This window comes from Anser cygnoides, chromosome 14, assembly GCF_040182565.1.
Source record: "Anser cygnoides isolate HZ-2024a breed goose chromosome 14, Taihu_goose_T2T_genome, whole genome shotgun sequence".
NCBI lineage: Eukaryota > Metazoa > Chordata > Aves > Anseriformes > Anatidae > Anser > Anser cygnoides.
The window spans coordinates 895,015-915,542 of record NC_089886.1 but is presented as its reverse complement, the minus strand read 5'-3'; the positions used below and the strand labels follow the sequence as shown (position 1 = coordinate 915,542).

At 45.6% G+C, this 20,528-nt stretch overlaps 1 long non-coding RNA gene across 2 annotated transcripts in view; it reads right to left on the bottom strand.

The window, feature by feature from the left end:
• LOC106032656 (uncharacterized) overlaps window positions 1–20,528 on the bottom strand; it is a 64,668-nt gene that overhangs the window by 10,905 nt on the left and 33,235 nt on the right. For both annotated transcript variants that reach the window (XR_010834968.1, XR_010834969.1), the window contains exons 2-3: window positions 5,101–5,331; window positions 2,979–3,196 (exon numbers count right to left, since the gene is read on the bottom strand). This is a non-coding gene — a long non-coding RNA (uncharacterized lncRNA). The remainder of the gene's footprint in view (window positions 1–2,978; window positions 3,197–5,100; window positions 5,332–20,528) is intronic.

The window sequence follows — 20,528 nt, the reverse complement described above, 5'->3', positions numbered from 1 at the left end:
CATTACAGCTCGTGCCTCTAAAACACAAAGCAAAAGCCAGAACAGAGCTGCAAGCAGCACCTCAAAGGACAGCACAGCCCAAGAGCAGTGCAAACAGCAGGAAGCACACCTGCACCGAGCTGAGCCCGGGCCAGTGCCCGTCCTTCCCGCGTACCCCGGGGCGGTTGGGTGCCAGCCCCCAGCCCTGCCCTCGCTGACACCCGCCTGGGTTCCACGGGCACGTGCTGGGAGCCCATGGGTGCCCCAGGGCAGCCGGGTGCAGGAGGGGACCAGAGGGCCATGGTGGGACCATGGCACTAGGCCTTGCTGCAGATGGGGAAGGGGCTTCCTCCTGCCCGCACCCCCTCTGCTACGGCTGCTGTTGCTTTTGTGCACTTGGAGGATGCAGATAAGAAGGGCATCGAATTTGAATGTTATGCTAATAGGAACATCTGTGTGCTTAAATCAATGCTGAGCAGCTGGTACATTTAAAACAGCCCCCAGCATGTCTAAACACTCTGTAAATACAGAGTTAATATCTCCTGAGATCAATTTATCATTAATAAGTTATAAAACCAGGATCTGATGCACACTGAAATAAAAATAGAGTGAAAAAAAGACTGTTCTTTGTTTCCATTTTTCTCTGCTAAAATTCAGTAATGTTTCTTGTGTGACCAAATCTATTCAGAGAAAGCAATTACTATAGGTAAGATGTATTAGGCTGTAGTCCAAGCAATAGCTTTAAATATATTTTCCAATATATTTTGTCCTAAGTTGGGCATATTAGGGCTTGATTATAATTCATATAGCAACAATTTTCACAATTGAAAATGTGTATTAAAAATTGGCAGTCGCTGATGTTTTAATAAGAATTGAACTAAAGATTTCAGTAAGTATCCATTTCAGTTCTGGGCAACTATTACCATCCATCAGTACATGTCATTCTGATTAGAAATCATTGTTAACGATTACAGAGAAGAGATTAAAATTGAACCTAAGTGCTTTCTGGTTGCGTGGTTCATCCCCACCACAAAGAGCTGCAGGAGGACGGGGGCTGACGTGTGGCACACACACAGCATAGTAACGTCCCCATGGCCTGCAGAACACGAGAGCGGCTTCGCATTGAAGCCAGGGTTCACAGGCAGGGACAGCTGAGGTTGGAAGGGATGTCTGGAAGTCGTCTGCACCAGCCCCTGCTCAAGGATTATAATCCTCATATAAAACATATAAAAGGAGCATTAGGTTAGCATTAGAGAAGGCCAAGAAAATCTGAGCCCTTTGTTCAGACAGAAGTAATGGTAGGTCTGAACACGAGACCACAAAGCAATAATGATCGCCCAGGGCCAAGGGCTGCTCTGGTGCCAGCTCCAGAAAGCATCGGGACTTATTTTGAACATTTTGAGATTCCACCTACTAAGTCATAAAAATTAATAATAGTTACTGTGATGAAATGGATACCTTTCCCTTTCTTGATCTCATAACCTGCTTCAGGTATGTATATACTATATAGGCATCAGGCATGTATGTTCTGTACTCCAGATCTTAAGCCTCCTGCATCCACAAACTGGCGACTCCATCATGTATTTCATGCATTCTGTAAGCTCAGGGAGACTGCATAATTTGGAGGTATCAGCCAGGCTGTGCAAGTGGCATTTTGATCAATATTATGTGCATCTGTAAAACTACGATACCCCTCTGCTTATTTGCAGTTTGGACTTTTTTTTCTCCCATCCCTCTTTTTCCTGGAACACTTTTATCTCACTCCGGTAATTGCCAGCAAAATCCCAAACAGTAAAGTACACGAGTAAACCTTATCAGCTATGTTACAGTCAGCATTCCTCTCCACTTTCACATGGGTCACATCTTGAAAGACGAGCACTACTCTCACAGCCAAAGGTAGTCACAGGTATCGCCATCTCACAGGGTCTGGTGCACTGCAGAGACGTACCTGGAGAAGGGTTCCCGGGGAGGGGATGGTATTTTGCAGCCTGTGGTTTTATTGTGGTTCTAAGCTCTGTACACATGACGATCTGCTATACAAGGCAAATACAGATAATTTGTAATTTTGTCTAGCTCCACCCTTGTTTGGAACAGGAGAACTGATAAATAAAATATGCCAAAGCACATTAGGTTGGCGTGTGATCTTAAATCTTCTCATGTTAGAAACTTCCAGGTGATACTCCAAAACCTCCAAAGCGTTCAGATCAATTGTGCCGCAGAATGCCAAAGTCCTGCCAGCACTGATTTTCTGAAATAGCTGCACAGCTACTAAAGCTCCACTTAGTCTAAAAGGCACATGAGATCTTTAGCGGGGCAGTATAAACCCACTGTTATTTGTATGATTTGTATTTTCCCACTCACCTGCACTGCATGAATAACATTACCACCTGGCAGAAGTTCCTGTAAACAATGAGAAAGTGGTCCTGGGCTGAGCAATTTTCTCTGGGCAACTGATTTGATTAATTTTCTGGAGAGTGCCGTCCTGCCAGCTGGCCTGGCTGGGGAAATGTTAAGAAGTTTGTTTGCCTGGTTATCTCTTCCCGGGGGCCTCGTTGGGATTACGACTAATTGAAGTTTCTAGGCTAATTTGTTTCTTAATATCCTTGTGTGAAATGGGGAAAGCTGCATTCAACTTACCACAGGCAAAAGGGGAGGAGGGTCCCTGTTTTGTGTTCTCAGAGCCACACCAAACGGTGCTGCTGCTCCCTGTTGCAAGAGGCCGTCCCTCTTGCCTCCTCCCAGCAGCTGCCTCCGGTTAACCTGGTCCCTGACGAGAAGCATGGCTGCAAATCCGCGAGTGCTGCCCTGCACGCGCCTTTGCTGGTCAGCCTTCTAACGATCCCGTTTTTCCTGTGCTGCACCCAGGCTCCAGGAGCTCTCCCTGACACCGAGGGCCATAGGTGAGCAGCTCTGCATGACGCTTTGTGAGCTTCACAGGGAAAATGAACAGAATGTGGAAGACAGCACGTAACTGCTGGGAGAACAGAAGAGAACGTTACCTCTTTCATACGTACGGGCCCAGCCCTTCCCTTCAGCTTTCAGAGCATTCCCACGGGAGAGAGGTGAAACAAGGACGGAGGCCGGTGCGGCGAGACATCACGGCACGTGGCGGCTCCGCGGGATGTGGGCTGCGCAGGTCCTGGCTCCCGTCCTTCCCTCTCAGCGTCCATCCCAGTTCTTCTGCCGAAATGGCACCACTTTGTAACCACTCTGAGAGCTGAACATAAGAAATGTTATAGATAAACTATGTACTAATTATCATTGCTGTTTTCTTTCAGATCACCTGGAAAGCAACCCTGGAGATTAAGTAAATAAAAGCATCGGTGCTGGCAAAGCCAAAGGGACACACTCATCAGAAAACCATCAAATACAGATGGGCTACCTGGGACTGGAAAATTTATGTACTTCTGATGCTGCGATCCAATAATTCCATTCTTTCTGGCTCTTCCTATTGATTTTTCCACCAAAGGGGTAATTCCCACATCCCACTCAGCTCCCAACATCTGCTAGAGATGACGTTTGAACTTTCTTACCCCACCGTCCATTTTGTGTTCTGCTCCAGCACTGTTGTTGTACCAGAGCTGTTCTTATCTGCTCAAGTTGCGTTAATCATAGCAGCCCTTTTCCTTCCTATTTCATCCTGCTCTGTCTTTTTAAAATTTGCTTAAGTTCATACAATTCCATATACAGCTGCCTCTTTAATGCTAGTCTGCAGGCAGCCAGATACAGTCTGCTCTGTTATATTGTGGATGCTTTGGGAATACCTACTCCTCCCTTACAGGTGTTTTTTTTTTTTATTAGGCCATTGATATATTTTTACAGATATAACATCCCAGTACTTGTATTGGGATGTCACAGTATCATCTTTCTTCCCCAAATACTTGGAAGACACTCAATTTTTTCACCCAACAAAATGTTCTGCTCCGTGCTCTTTAGTCAGCAAGGTTTTGATTTTTTTTTTTTAAAGTCTTCATTGAGAAATTTTTTGAAGGATGTAACTAAGGTCTTTATAATAATTTTCACTCAAACCAGTTCATGATGCTTCTAATAAAGGAAAAAATAGTTCTATTTGTACAGGAAAAACTCCTCTTTCTGCAGTTTGCTGGGAGAATAAATTGTGATTAAAATAAACTTTCAGCTGTTATCCCTTCCTTCATCCAGAATTGATGACAAATTCGTTTTTTTAAGGTTTCCTTAATTACTGTAGGATGTGGAAGGGCTAAATGCTGACTTATACCTTCTGACCTAGGTGCTTTTCACAGCAGCAAAGGTTCGATATTTCCTGTGCTCGGTGTGGTCACCCCACAAGCGGCTGGCTGGCGGCAGATGGCGGCAGGCGTGGGAGGCCCGCAGGGCACCGCGCCAGCCTCGCCTCTGGCCGGGAAGCCAGGCTGCAGCCTCACGGGAACCGTGCCCGAAAGCAAAGGGACCCTTCTCCAGGAACCTCGTTAGCAAAAGAAGAGGAAGGATCTTGATTCAAGTGTTTGTGTGTTTAATACTTATTTTTTTTCCCCTCATTTGTGTTGCGTAATGGCCATTGGATGCATCTGGAAAGAAGCACTTTGGTCCTGCATTGTTCTGGTTCTGTTCCTGCATGGTTATGAGACCCTGCAGGAATACATCCCCCAGCAACTACAGTACTGCTGATATACTGAGATAACAGGACATCTTCAAAGAGCTCTGTGAGTGAGTGGTGGAGAAAGAACTGATTTCTAGCAAGCTGTAAATGTACAAGCAAGCATGACTAGTGCACTTATTTTTTCCAGGTGATAAACTAGTGGTTTTCCTGTCTATAAGAAAGCAAAATTTCTCGATGTATCAGGATATGACATACTGAAAATCTGTTGTGTATTAATTTGCAGTTAACATTCATTCTCTCTTCCTATCTATCAGCTAAGCAGCGTAGCATTAGCTTATTAGCTTGATTCTCCGCATTTCTTTAATCATATTTGTAAGAGAGCTTTCCCAATGCTAAACTCCTGATAAAATAAATAGGCAATAGTGGTCATCAGGTCCATATCAAACAAAAGAGATTAACTGAAGTGACCAATTAAAACTGACTACAGCTAAAAGTTTTTTTTTTCCCTTCTATACATCCGTTTTCTACAAGATGGATCTTACCTCCTTCACTTTACATGCTATTCCTGCTGGAGATGCCTTGACAGCAGATGGGAATGAGTCCAAAGCCCCCAAACAGCAACCTTGCCCTTATCCCTTCTGTCCATAGGATATTTCTGGACTGCTTCTCAGTCATGTCTGGCTGAACTTGTTCCCACGCTCCTGGAGAAAGTCCAGGACGGCCGAGAGCTCCTGAGGACAGCACTGACGGGCCGCTGCCACCTGAAGCACCCCCTGTGCCAGAAAGACAACAGTCACTCAAAAATCACATCCTGTGTTCCACAGCAGTTATGCTTGACCCAAATAATGTAAATTAACCAAATGAACAAGTTTTGTAACAATTTGAAGTATACAAACAAACCCAACTTGCAAAGGAATGCAACTTTTGGATAAATAAGCAAGGATTTCTAGTAATATTTTGGTGAGATAAACATAATTTTGTCTGACTTCAGTGTGGTTTTTCCAGATGTGTTATACTTCGGGACTTATCTATGAGGAAATGTTTGGGGTTGAATTACTGACCATTTCATTATTTCTTGTACTTCCCAGCAGTCGGTTATGGCTCTGGACACTGACAACAGCCAAGAGCCATCATCTGCAATTACCTAGCTGGTTAGACCTTGTGACAAAGAATGTGTAGTGGAAACAAAAACATTACATATGTAAATAACAGAGTCACTAACCCTCTTTAATTTATCTGCTCTAGGAAAATGCAGTACAGGCTGCAAAGCAAGATAATGCTCCCTGCGCCAGAGCAGATAGTGCTGGATGGCAACTTGTCCTTACTGAGAGAAACAAGGATGAACAAAAACCTAACATGTGAGTTATTTGAAAAACGTGAGTAAAATTGTCTTGATCTGAAAGAAAATGGTGCTTTTCCAGCTTTCCCCAGTGGCATTTGGGATGCTTGCAATTCTTTTCTTCTTCTGAGAAACCTTGTGCTTTGCCAGCTGCAACTCCATCATCTCTGCACCGCCGCTGCTGTGGCACCTGCTTCCTGCACGTTAGATTCTTGGCAGAAAAGACAAAATGCTGCCTACTGTCACTGGTTAGCACTTCCTTCCATTGTCCTATTGTAAGTGATCTAAAATTTTAAATTCTGCAACTGGAACACAGAAACTACGCAATAAATGCTGGTTTTTTTCACACAAGCAGATGAAATGAAACTTGCAAGATCACTCTGTTCTGCAGGACTCGCGCAACTGCACAGCTTGAAACACCGCCCTGCTCTGCCTCCATCCCGACCCTCTTCCCTGTAAGTCCCCCGAGACCCCTCCCAGGTAAGTCAGCCATGCTTCGGGTTCTCCAGATTTACCCCAGTCACCTTCCCAGGGGCTGGCAGGAGACAAAAAAGCAGTCAGTAGGTCAGAGACAGGCTTGAACCCCCACCAGCACTCTAGGAAGGATTGGCAAGCACGGGAAGTATTTCAGCACGTGTCAGGGAGGCGCAGCCCCGCTGGGTGCTGACAACTCTGCTCTTCCTACAGCACCCTCAGAAGGTGCACGCACCCCCCCTGGGGCACAGAGCGCACCTCCGTGAGACATCCCTGCCCTCCGCTCACGCCCTGGGGTGGCAGCAGTGACCGAGGGCAGGAGCCGCGCTTCCCAGCCCGTTGAGGTGCTCTTCCAAGCGTCCTGTGCCACCTGTGGGCTTCCCTTGCCCCCCTTCGCTGCTGACCGCCTCCTGCGGCACCGAGCACAACGGGGGGGTAGCAGCGTGCTCCCAGAGGGAGGGGGGCACCCCGAGCAGCGCTGATTGCAATTCAGGAACATTTCACACAGCGCACCAGGTTCTGCCATTTAGTGCTGAAATGCACAGTTCGGCCTTCAGAAAGCAGGACTGAAGGTACAGCACCATTTCTCGTCCTTTCGCTCCCCTGTAGCCACTTACCACAATTTACTCACAATGGCACTTATTTAGTGCCATAAAAATACTTAAAATACTGTTTGTGTAAACTGGTGTCCTCAATCTCCAATTCAACTTCTAATCAACCAAATTACTGAAACAGGCAGCTCAGACTCACGCAGAAACGAATTTTCCATCCAATTTTAGCTATAAAATTGAGAGGCTATTTTCAGCCTTAATTAAAATCTATACAATAAAAATACCCTTTTCCCACTGCAGGCAGCATCACTGTAAATAAAATAAGTGGATGCCCCTGCCTTTCCAGCACCACGCTGCACAGATCGATTCACATAAGCCAACTTAAGAGTAATTTAATTCACTCATCAGAACGGGAGCAACCACCTCCCTGAAGCCCTCCGACTGCAGCAAGGGGGGGGTGCAGCCGCTGCCCTGCCAGGGCAGAGCCCCCAGTGCCCCCCCCCGGAGCAGCCCCGGGCCCCCAGCGGTGGGCACACAACCCCGGAGCGTGAGCAATGGGGCTGCAGCTTCCCTGCAAGGGAACAGACCCAAATCCCTGACTTTGGGGGGGCGCAGGAAAACAAAGCCAGAGAGAGAGGCAGAATCAATAGCTAAATACAAAACAGGTCAGATCATTAGTTTTAATATTTTATTCATCGACAAAAGATATTGACTTTCAGGGAGCTTCATTGATGTTCTATAATATGCATTTAAAGAGCAGATGATGCCTTATGGAAATCTTTGGAGTGCATTAAAAAAAAGGATGAAACCACCCATGACAGAAAATCTATTTTTGTCATAATTTTTTTTATCTGGAGGAGCATTCCCATCAAAATATGATGCATCAATAGGCCGATCTCCTGTCTGAGCTTGCAGTTGGTATACCTACTGATCAATTTTATAGAATAATTGCAAATAACAGATTTTTGTAGATTTATTGATCATTAAATAATTTAATCAAAAACTGCATTAGTGCTACACAATTCACCTCAGGATAAAGATGATGATTTTACATTGTACAATATAGATTTTTGATAAAATCAGGAAAATGCCATTACATATAAGAAATTTCATTCTGCATTAAACTATGTAGTAGTGATCCTGAAACACCTACACAAGGAGGACTAGCTACTTAAATAACATTATCCTGGTGCTTTAGTGACTGTAGAACCCAAATCCTACTTTTCTGTAGAAGCTGTATGAGAATTGTAGCTAAATTGCACAGGCAGACATTTACCTCTACTTGTATGCAACCGTTACAGTTCATCACATGAAATCAGAATGTAATGTAGTATTTCTTCCAATATATCTTACAGTTTGTTTTCATTTGTAACACCGAAAGTTGAGTTCCACTGTGTATCAAAACACCTTCAGGAATGCTGATTTGGAAGAAAAATTTGTTTTGAATCAGGTCACTAGGGAACTAATATTCAAAACGCTAAATTAATATAGTGATTGTCGTTAGTATAATAGCCTTACTTACTTTGTAGAGGAAAGGTTAAACGTTAAGAAAAAATGAATTAACATAGCGTTACCACTGGAAATTAACCATAGGATAGGTATGCTTTTATATTTGTGTACATACAATTGTCTAAACTATTATGATTTGTCCAAATTTTTTCTCTGTGAATGGTCAGAATGAATAAAATAATTAAGTTCAATTTATGTTCAATCTCATTGTTCAAATCTCAGATAATTAACCATGTTATGTATAGCGTTCTAGTTATTGGTTAAACATTAGCATTTAACTGGCAGACTCGCATCTATTGCATATACACACACTGACATATGGAAGCGTGCAGTAAACGGACTGTGAATCAATTTAATATGGAATCACAGTGAAATTTCTGCATCTAAAGCAGAAAGCAATTATGAAAAAGACAGGTGGTTTAAGAAACAAGTCAGCATTTAGAATTAATGCCCTAACTGTCCACAATGAGGAAGTGCCTAATAAAGTACAACCTTAGCAACACTGCCTGCTGTATCAGGTCTTTGGCCGTCAGCTAATCCATTTCCAAAACAAGTCTATCGTATATTTTCATTGAGCATTTATTATTTTTATACCCACTGAAACTACTGAGATGTAGCTTCTCCTTCAGCTCAAAGTGCGTAGAGTACAGTAAATCACAGAAAAGAAAACCTTCCTTCAGAGGAGCACGGTCCCTCGGGTTTGTACAGGGCACCGTGCGGCCCCGTTCGCGCGCAGCAGGCTGCTGTGTGAGCACCCACAGCGGTGCGGCAATTCGGAGATAAGCAGGGCACGCCTGGCAGCTGGGCAGAGCACAGTGCAACCTCCTTACGTACAGTGCAAATGTGAGGATGTGCGCCAAGGCCCACGTGGATACAGGCACCGAAAGGGATTTCTAAACTGAGCGGCGCTGCAGAAGGTGGACCTGCACCCCTCGACCTGGTGCTTTGCAGAGCACTCCGCTTCGTGGAAAACTCACCTGACCTCCCCAACACCCAGGATATTAAATCAGAGGTCAGTGAGGGGCTTTTTGCAAAAAATCATGATTTATGACTTTTCGCAATGGACTAATGACAACTGCACATGGTGGATTTCACAGTTCATAAACCTTCCATTAAAGGGGCTGATGGCAGGCACTCTAATGGGGGCAGAAGGGGAAATAGAAGTTAAAATACAGCATGAGTGAGAATGATGAAAAGCACAGTTACATATAGTATGTCAAATACCTTTCCGATCATCCTTGTCTCAGGGGGTGTTTTTCCCATTACACATAGCATGCGCATTACAGCAGCGCCCTGAAACCGGGAGCCCTGCGGCAGGCGGAGCTGGGCCCTTCCCAGGGCTCTCTTCCTGTGACACGCGCTTGTTCTTTCCTGTGAGAGCACTGCTGGCGTCTGATTTACAAGGGAAACCGGCATTGTGCATAATCCAAAATCACAGGAGTAGATACCAAGCCAAAGTTGCAATTTCACAATTTTTCAAGACGTCTTCCAGACATCTCCTGGTGACGAGCAGATTATCCAGCCACGGGTCAAGCACTGTGGCTCGTCACAAACCACCTCGGTGCAGCAGCCACATGCATGAAACGAAGCCACAAGGCAGCTGTGGGACAGCGCTGGCTCCTCTTTAAAGCCTCCAACCAGGGCAGGAGCCCCCTGCCCGCTCCCCGTGGCCGCGCCACCCGGCTGCCAGCTCTGCCCAGGGGCCGGCGCCTGCCTGCTGCCGGGTTTCTGTCCCTGACAGGGACACGGAGCTTGCAGAAGCGCCGAGCAGGGCAGCGGTGCCCTTTCCAAGAAGGCAGGCACGCGCTAAGCACTCAGAAAGCTGGGCTACCTAAACCTGCTGCCTGAACACGGAGTTAAGAAACAAAACCAAAATAACACCCTGAGCTGCTCACACACAGCTTGAAGTATTATATCGCTGTCCTATTGATAAAGTTCACTGCTACAAAAGTCTTAAAGATTACTTCTACAGGAAATACTCAGTGCAAACAAAACCTTGGGAATTTATAATTCCAGCAGTGCACAGGACCGAGAGTTTATCACCTGGCAATTACTTGCTGAGCCCTAACTCAGGGCCTTTGGACTCGGAGCAGTTATTTTGTGTCTTGATGCAACTAAAATGCACAAAGTGTCAGCTGTAAGCTTGCTTGAAGGCTATAACAACGGCTTGAGTGTCTTTCCTTTAAACGAGGGAAGATAAAGATCAGTTGCAGATCACACCGTTTTCCTGATGTTGACAGATGCAGAGGGAGATGCACCGGGTCGGACGGTCTGCCCGCTGTCAGACCCCAACCTTTTAAAGCAGGGTGGCTCTGCACCAAGGCAAGACCAAAACCACTTCCCCGAAGCCCCGTCAGTCTCTTGCAGAGCTCCCGTGCATGGCGGAAAGGCAAACCGCCAGCCCTTCGCCCCACAGCAAACCCTCAGCCCTCCAGCCCGTCGCCCCAGTTCCTGCAGGACAGAACGTTTAAGCAACATCACTTCTGAAGGAAAGGAAGGCTGTTCCTGGAGTTAGGGCCTTCACTCAATCTGCCTTTCCCCCCCCCCCCCCCCCCATGCTAGCGCTGACATCGGGGACTTTTCCTGTCTTTTAAGGAAGCTGTGGGTCTATTCCTTGGTAGTGATGTCTGAAGAAATTTGATATGAAAGGAAATCTCTAAGTTCTGACATTAACAAATAGGAAAATCAATTTCATTAATGCAGAAGTCTTCCCCCCCCTCAATTTATCTAGGGGATAAATAAATACATCAGAAGGGTGGTGTCTGGGACTGCATTTATCTCCTGGTCCCTCTGGCACCCCCAGCAGAGCTCTGCACGGGTGCTAAGGGTGCACTGCGGTGAGATGCTGCCGTAACGCCCAGCCCAGCAGCCCCTTCCCTGGGGTGGGCCGGGTGATCCTCACCGCGATGTTCGTGTCCTGCACCGGCTGTGGCTGTTACTGCTGCCCGTCTGAGGATTTAGGGTGACAACACGATGCCACCGTCAGCACGACACCCCTGCTGCACACCCACCTGGGGTGGAGGATGAGGACAGCCCCTGCCAGGACAGCACCGAGCACACCTACCACACGGTCACAGGAGGAGCCGGGCTTTCCCCTTCCCTTCCCCAGGTCAGAGGTTTTTGCTACACTTTTTCCCCTCTTCAGGAAAAATGGAGTGACAATACTCCACAGCACTAATTAAATCATGTTTCCTCCATTTCTTTTCCAAAACATACATTTTGCAAATAGGGCTTGACTTTTACTTAGATCTAATATATTTCAGGGGAAACTGTATAATTGTCTTCTACCCTGAAGTTACTCAATGATGGAAAATAAATGTTAAACAAAAAAGAACAATTTGTCTACTCTTGCGTTCCCTCTGCATGTGAACTGTTTGGCTAAACAGTGGGATAAGAAGGATGTGAGTACTGCTCTCTCCTTGTTCTGCTGATGTAATGACAATGGGAGGATTATTTCTTAATTTCCAGTGTGGTAAGTGGGTAATTATTGTCCAATTAGACTTGCTATTAACCTCTCTGTATCTCATTTTGCTGTCCATGAAACAAAAATAACAGCACTTACCACTCTCACTGGGATATTGTGGAGATTTATTAGTTAATGTACGTACAGCACAAGGAAAATGAAAAGCAATGCACATTGGCTAAGCAGAATTATTAATAACGAGTCACTGTTAGCATTGTTAGCACCGTTATAGCTCCAGAAACTTGGTGTGGGATTTGAAGCCTGGCAATAGGGCACACCCAGAAGCAGTATGTACTAACGCGCAAACATCCTCAGATACCAGTAGGGAAAAAAGAAACACGACGTATGGGTTAAGATAACATCACCTAAAATTTCATACAAACGTTTTCTGACCTCGTGGCAGCCAGCAGTGATGGACAGGGAAGGCCCCAGCACTCTCCAGAAGATGCACAGCGATGCCAGCCCCCCAGCACCAGCTGGGTCCCGGTTCTGCCTCAGCCCCTGGGATCCACGGACCAAGAACCGTTCCGGCGTTAGTATTAATTGCTGACTGCTCATGCATCACAGGTGACATTTCATGGGAAGGCATGGAAGAGGTGCCCGCAGGCATGTGGTCCCCACCAAGGTGACCGCTCCGCTCCCCACCACGCACAGACGGGAGCCCCGTGGCACTGCTGCCCGCAGGGACCCCCGGCCCTGGTGTCGGGGCCAGCGAGCCCACGAGTGCCCTTGGTGCCCAGAAAGCAGCACAAGACCAGGCGTGCAGCTACTCTGCGCTGTAGCTAATGGAAACTCAAAAATAAATTCATCACAGCATTTGGCAAGAGATTGCAGCCCATACTGCGGTCTCTGAAGGGGAGGAGCTCACAGCCCCAAAAGGCATCTGCCTTCTCCTTGTAGGCTCCCGGCCTGGGCAGCCATCCCGCCCTCAGCACAGGAAGCTGCGGCATGGGCCTAGGTCAGAGATGCTCTGCAGCGTGCTCTTTGCAGCATTTGAAAACCAGTTTTCTGCTATGGCAGTGGGAACACCTGTGCCCAGTGCTGCTGGTCAGGCAGGGACTGATCTACCGGTCTGCTGGGCATAGTCATGGTCTCCATCGCTTGTCGAGATTTCTGTGCTGCAGCACGAGCTTCAGCTGCTGTCTGAGAAACTATGACACTACATCAGTCAGGGATAATTTAATTAAAGACTATACTAGCTGATGCATGCGAACACAACAGTAATGAGCGTATTTTATCCACTAAGGAGCAAAGACATTTTCAGAAATGTTCTTTCTTCAGTTCACTTTTCATTTAAACATTTGGATAGTTTCCAGTGGTTCACTGCTGCTCCTTCTCCCATCTGTCCCACTAAGAAATACAAAACATTGCTCTGCTCAGGCATATATGCGTGCACATACACGCCCATACGCAAACCCAAGCGGTGTTAAGCCTCCAGCCATGCCACCAGTGCACCACCAGGCCGGGCTGTGGCGGGGCGAGCGGGGGCCGGCAGCTGGCCGTGCCGCCCAGCCCCAGCACCAAGGCAGGCAGCTTTACCCGTAACGCTCCGGGCTGTGCGCCAGAACTGTGGCCGCTAATTAACAGTTCAGTGTCTTATTCCTTCCCACATGCCGTGAGAAGACAAAATTCCAACTAGCCATGCAAACACCAATGCCGTATTTTCTCTACGAGCAAAAATAGAAAAGATAAATATTACCCGGGGCTACGACCAGCTCTGCCTAGACCAAAGAGAAGAATTGATCTGACTCTCGGTCCGTAGCCTGCTGTCTAAAGAAAAGCGGTGACTAAATAACTCCCCTTTTGCAATTATCCTACCAACAAATCACTTCCAACACAAAGACGTATCGATGCAGAACTGAAGTGTGATCACTCCTCCAGCACAGGAGATTAATCTGGTGACGCATATAGGTGTAGCAATAATGTGCTAATGAGTTATTGATTTTTTTAATTAAACTTTACTAGTATCGTATTTTCAATCTAAATGAATGCATCATTAACGTAATTAATAGCACAGCGATAACGAGAACAGCCTGAAATTGCAATTAATCTGTCCTCCGTAGCCACCTACGGGTAGAGCAGGAGGTCTCCAGACCCCGCCACCACCGCCAGACACCCGGGCTCAGCTGCAGCCACCCGTAAGCGGGCAGCAGACCTTTCAGCGGAACCACAGACCCGTCACTCTCGGGCTGTTGGGGCTTTTTCTGTTCTGTGCTGTTCCCGAATCCTGGCCCCTGCTGCACGAGCCCCAGCTGGCAGCCCTGGCTGCAGGACCGCGCTCCCAGCCCCAGCCCCGAGCAAGCAGTGCTCCCCCCGGGCAGGGCACCGACACGCGGGCAGCTGCCTCCCTCCTGCTGGCCACTCACGTTTGGAAGGCAGCCTTGCTGAGCCAGCACGTAGGTACCCCTTCTCCCTCCAACACAGCCTTTTTTCTTTTTTCTTTTTTTTTTTTTTTTTAAAGGGGAGAGAGGGGCATGATGAAGACAAAAAGAAAGGATTTAAATGACTTTTGTAAATGACTTTTGCAAACACACAAAACTATGTTTTACAGAATGGCTACCTTTGAGAGGAAATCCCAGCTCACGTCCCCTCTTGCTATCATTCTTGTCGCTACTTTTTCTTCCTCTCTACAGCAATCTCGAACAAGTGGCCCAGAGCTTTTGTCATCCCTGCCTAGAGAGGGAAATCTGTTTGCATGCATGAAGAGCCCTCACCCCAAGGGGGACCTCCGTTTCCTGCAATGCTCACAGGCTGAGTGCACACAGCGAGTGTCCCGCTGGGGATCAGATTTTGCACCCCCAGCAGTGGTAACGGTGGGTGCTCGTAAAAGACTGTCATTATCTTCCTGTCTTTCTGCTATGACGACATGAAGCAGGACTAAAGAGCCATCAAAACGCTGATAATTCACTAAGACCTAGTGCTGCTTTTCTCTGTTCACAGTCCCACAGAAAATATTCCAGTTACCAACCTGAAGCAGTTTTTTTTTTTTTTACTCATCACACCTTGAGGACCTTGCTGTGTCCCCTGGGGTTAGAAATTCTTCCTCTTGCCTCTGCACATCTGCCCAACACGTACCTAAGCCCTCGGGTTGGGAACAGGGCTACAGAACTGGTTGCTGATGCTCATCAGCTTCTAGCTCTTCCACAGAATTAACATTTGTGGAAGCTAAAACCTCACTGGCTAGTTTTAGCCTGGCTTGAAGTCATTTTTGTAATCATATCAATCTGTGGCAAACTCAATGGCAGATTCACCTACAGTTATGATTGTGGCTTTTTTTTTTTTAAGATTTGTTCTGACCTTTTTACCCTAAAAGAGTAGTGCAATAAAACATTCTAAAATGCTTCTGCTATAAACCAAAGAAACAAATATCTCAGCTGAATGAGAGCTGGACAGCAGGGCTATTTCATAGCCTGCCCCATCTTCTTGATGAAGACATTGGACTTCCCGTGCTGCGTGGCAGTATTTGACACACTGCAGAACCTTATAATTGCACTAATCTGACCCTGATGAAGCTGGCAGGCCCCAGGAGAGAGGGGTACAAATGAGCAGGGAACCTGAGGGGCAGGATGCGTAGAGGATCTTTTGTGCTCCACAGAGGTTCATTTAAAACTCACCTTAAGAGCTCCTTTACCAGTGGTAACTTTAACTAGTATCTTCATTTCCTTCTTGGGGAAGAACAAAACTGTTGTCCTATTTTGAAGCAAGTGCTTCCTTTAAGGTTAATTAAGCTGACAAATAACACTTCCAAAGACTGAGCAGTTTAACTGATCACAACACAGTGATGCTGGGACCCCAGAGAGGGCCAATTACTGCTGTGCACAGCTGGGAAAATTCCTTGTGCCCCCTCTGTATCAGGACATTGAGTGAGAGAAAAATAACACCTCATTAATCTTCCTAATGAACCTCTTCTAAACAAGATAATTCAAAATTTTATGGTACACATGAGCTTGTTGTGGAGATTTGCCAAGCTACCTACCAACCTATGAATCAAAGTGCACAAAACCAGAAATCATCTGACAGCAATACACTCAGCAAACCCACTTGTGGTCTTCCCCTCCTTCACTTTTCAGTAACGTTAGCTTAAAACTGGGGGAATGGCCAGACAAACCTTTGGAGAGCTAGTTTTAGTTTGCGTGATTATGCGATAGAGGATGCCAAGTAGCACGAAGTGGGGAAGACGAGCATTGTGAGTCAGGAGCTGGGGTCTCTGCCAGCACCGCACACCTCCAGGAAAATCCTTTCCTTCCTGCTCACCTTGCAGACACTCTAGGAGCGAACATGAGTGCCATTGCAAGGCAGGTACATGGTAAATGTTTAAAATTGTAGCTCCCCTTGATGCAGACTAAGTAATGTTCTGCAGTCTGGGGACAGCCTTATTCCTATTCCACAGGCAAAAGCACTGAGCAATCACAGATGGTGTCACTGCAGTTCAAATGGCTCTCGTGGATTTCTCGTGGTCCGCTGTGCCCTTAAATCATATACATTTAGATTTGCATATTAAGCTTCCTGACAATCTAGGTGGTCTCATGGGAGCAGATAAGGATAAAGCAACATCAAGTTATGCTTCTTTTTTGGTTTTCCGTAATGGAAATACAGCTATTATCAGAACAACACAACATTAAGTAAATGATAGTATTGCAAATATCCACCAATTTCCATAATGCTTCAATGGTGCATTTCCATAATTTCATACACTCCTCTTTTTCCTTTTTATTTAATGCTGTTTCTTTCAGATGAGCTTGGAGCTCATGATCATTTCTGCATGCTGGAGACATCAGCAAACGGAGCGGAGGTGAAAAAGCCCACCTCCGAGCTCCATGCCAGGCAGCAGCTTTATCTTGAAATCCAAAATTGAGGCCGTTCTGCTGAACTCATCCACCAGCTGCTCGCCTGTGTGTGCCAAAGCACTGCCCCTCTCTGTAATTTAGTGTAGTCTGTGAATTACTTCATTCTGTGAATTTCCAATTTATTTCCAATTTGTGCACATGCTTGGCAGCACTACCAGCACCCAGGGACCACTCTGCATGGCGGCCAGGAGCCCCCCATTCAGGCCCCCAGAGCTGCTGCTGCTCTCCCAGCTCCAGGCTGGTGCCTGAGCAGTGCCGGCCGTGCCAGGGGTTGAAAGCATGGGGCTCATCCCACAGGGCTCAGGCTGCATCCTCAGAACATGGTTTGGGCCGAGGTGACGGCGCTGCAAGCAGCTGCCAGCAGGAGTGGCACTGGCTGTGGGCCCTCAGCAGCTAACGCGGTGACCCTGTGCATTAAGCACTTCACTGGTCGGGCAGCGCACTTCTGATGGGGCCTGGGCTGGCCCTGCAGAAAGGACACGCAGGGCATGGTTCACCAGAAATCAAGGAGCCACTCCAGGTGAGTAAGTCACTGATATTATCCGAGATGCTCAGGCTTTATATGGGGCATCTTATGGAAAGTCTTCAACAGCAGCCCAGATCTTTGGTCCATGCAGGAGTCTCAACCGCAGACTACCTTCTGCAATCTCATTTAAAGGTTCAAGACATGAAATTAAGTTACCACTTATTTTGCCTAAAAGCTAGCATTTGAGGCACTAGCTCACAAAAGCACTTAGTCACGTGTTGAAATTTAAGCCTGCTTGTTTAGTCTTCCACTTCTTTAAAACTGCTTCCCCAAATGAGGACTCCCTGAATTTCAGGATGAGCAGCCCTGGATCTGCCGCATCTTCCACTGAACAGAGGCTCAGGGAACAACGCCCTAACTTACAACAGGTGACAAATTCCAATCAATTTCTTATCAGCTAATGTACAAGCAAATCATTTCTACTTTACTTCCCTGATCAAACATACTCAAAATTCATCGTGTTGCTTATTTTATTTTTTTTTCTAATCACTCACAAGGCAAGATTTGTCTTCCCTAATTGAAAATCAGTGCAAGCAATTCCATGGTGTGCTTTTCCTCTGTGTGTAAATCTCAGAGTCAGTAACTAGAAATTGTGGTAAATGCAGCCTCAGCATTCGCCTTCTGTGAGTGTTTTGCAAGTGAAGTTTCTTCAAACATTACAGAGTAAACCCAATCTATAAGGGGAAAGTTAATTAATCTGATGGATCGAGCTGACATTCCAGACTTCCTTATCCCATAAATATTCATCCTCATTTATTGTACAGAGTTGTATGAAGGGGGAATGTACTTTACAGACCCCTCCGTGACAGACACTGGTGAGGGTAACTTGCCAACATGTTGCCTGTTGGGTAAGTATTGCCTGAAGAGTACAACTATGCACTATGAAAAAGCCTGAAAATCTCAGTCAGATGATGCTTCAGAGCAGGTAACCTCGGGCAGGATGAAGGTCAGTACCCATCTTCCATTTGTTATTGTTTGTATTCCCAAAAAGCCCATGACATGCTAACCAGGCACATGAGGCTAGAACTGGTATCAGAAATATTTTGAACAAGGACTTCTTTGTAGTAGGATTTCATTTCAGATACAAACATCTAACATTCCATGATGGCTTTTTAGCTGTAAGTGCCAACACACCGCTAACCTCTTCAGGGTCTGCAGAGGTACGTTTCAGACCAAGACAATAGGCTATCAACTAATCTGCAGCAATGCCAAGCACTGGATGATTCTGTATGTTTGCAAGTTCACACTTCCCAGCAGAAGCTCAGGCCATGCTAGTACGAGTCACTTAAGGAAACAAGGAAGAAATACCAGTTAAATACTAACATTTGTCCACATATGCATTACTTTCATCTATTATATAGATGAAAATTATATATATTATATATAATATATATAATTATATAATATATAATAATATATAATCTATAATATATATATTATGGATTATATAAGCTGGAATATACTATTCCAGCCTATATCAAGCCATTACTTCCGTACAGATAAACTGCAAGCCATTAACCTATATTTTGATTTTGACCTAGAAGCACACGAACTACATGGATTAGACATCACTTAAACATTCAAGCCTTTGTTCAAGCTTTTATTCTTTTCTGTGATACTTCACAGAGAGCACTGCAGAGAGCAATGCTGGGGAGAAACTTGCTTTTGGTCTGCATCCATTTTCCAGTCCCAAAGTGGCACTACCAGTCCAGGCTGTCACTTTTACTGATGAATTCAGTTTGTTTCACTATTTCCTTCCCCCTCCTAGCCCTTCTCTAACATAATCTTGTTATCTTTGGGCTTTGCATGGTTTTTTAATTATCATTATTTATATAGCATGATGCATGCAGACAAATTTAATCATGTTGTTTATATGAGATAACCTGACAGACTAACGGAAAAATTAAGCATTTTGTTCCCACTGTTGGCACAAATGCCATTTCTTTTTTCACTCATTAACAGTGTTTATAAAATCTGATGGTGCTGGAGATAGAAGTATGTTTTCTCCAAAGAACAAGTAAACCATAAAAAAATAAATTCCTCCCACTATTCCTAATCCCCCTATGAAAGTTTCGATCCCATCATGGAATAATTAGGCAAAGGAGACAGTGTGTCAAGTCTGGAATAATGAAACACCATGAGGAGCTACTGGAAATCTCAGGTAAAGGTCTTGAAAAAAGGAGGAAATTACTGAAAATGTGACGTACAGAACTTCAGACAAAATGTGGAACCCAATCCTTCTGTAAAAAGGAAACAATACTAAGAAGAGGTGATAGCTAGAATAAACATTCAGTAGAGCATGAGACAGAAGATCACACAAGAGCAATCTAGATGCTAGGTTAGGAAAAAAACTAAAGTGTTTAAACAAAGTATAAAGCCAATAATGGGCAAAGAAAATGAAAGAAGAGCAAAACCTGAAGATATTCTTGCTGTCCTACAAAGTTGCAAGAGGTCTTGTGCTGCTTCAACAGATGAGTCTGAAGTCTGCCGACAGGAGCCGTGGACTGTATTTGCTCAGAAGGGCCCAGCCCTGGTGAAGAGGCACACCAGGATGCAGCACTACACAGGTGCTTAATGTGAGCGTGCCCCTGCGCAGGCAGACTGCAGCCCACGTGCCTCGTGCACAGATGCTTCCTCTCCTGCCCCTTTTCTGGCCAACCCTCACACCATTTACCAGTTAATTCTGCTAATGCACAGACTCCAAGCAAATTGGAGCCAAAAATGAAGCAGCACTAGAAAGACCCTTCCCCCATTATTTCAAAGTATTTGTTGAAGACGTCTTACAGTTTTTGATTCTAAAGGTTTATTCAGTGACCAGAAACGGAGGGCAGGCTGTTACCACATGTAGGTCAGTGCTGGCTTCAGCATCGCCCTGGCACCTCCAGCAGCAGGCAGCCAGGGATCCCACCTTCCCACAGCACTCCCCCGTGAGCTTCTGTCACAGAAAAAAATGGCTCTGACTTTTAATATTTATATGCTGTACCTCATGAGCTGGAAGACATGGCTTTGATAAATGCTTACATTTCAATATATTTACAAACTTTCATTGGAAATCTTTTGAATTGAGTTTTTAATCAATTCTCTGGTGAAACATCAAGAGAAGGCTTTGCCTAACTTGTAAAACTGAGTACAGAAAAGGAACTTTTCCAAAATTGCCCATGCAGAAAATCTCATTAGTGCACAGATTTCCAAAGCTACAAGGTATCTGGCTAGCTTCATCCCTTTGCTATCTGTACAGCAATGGAATAATTAAGCAGTTCT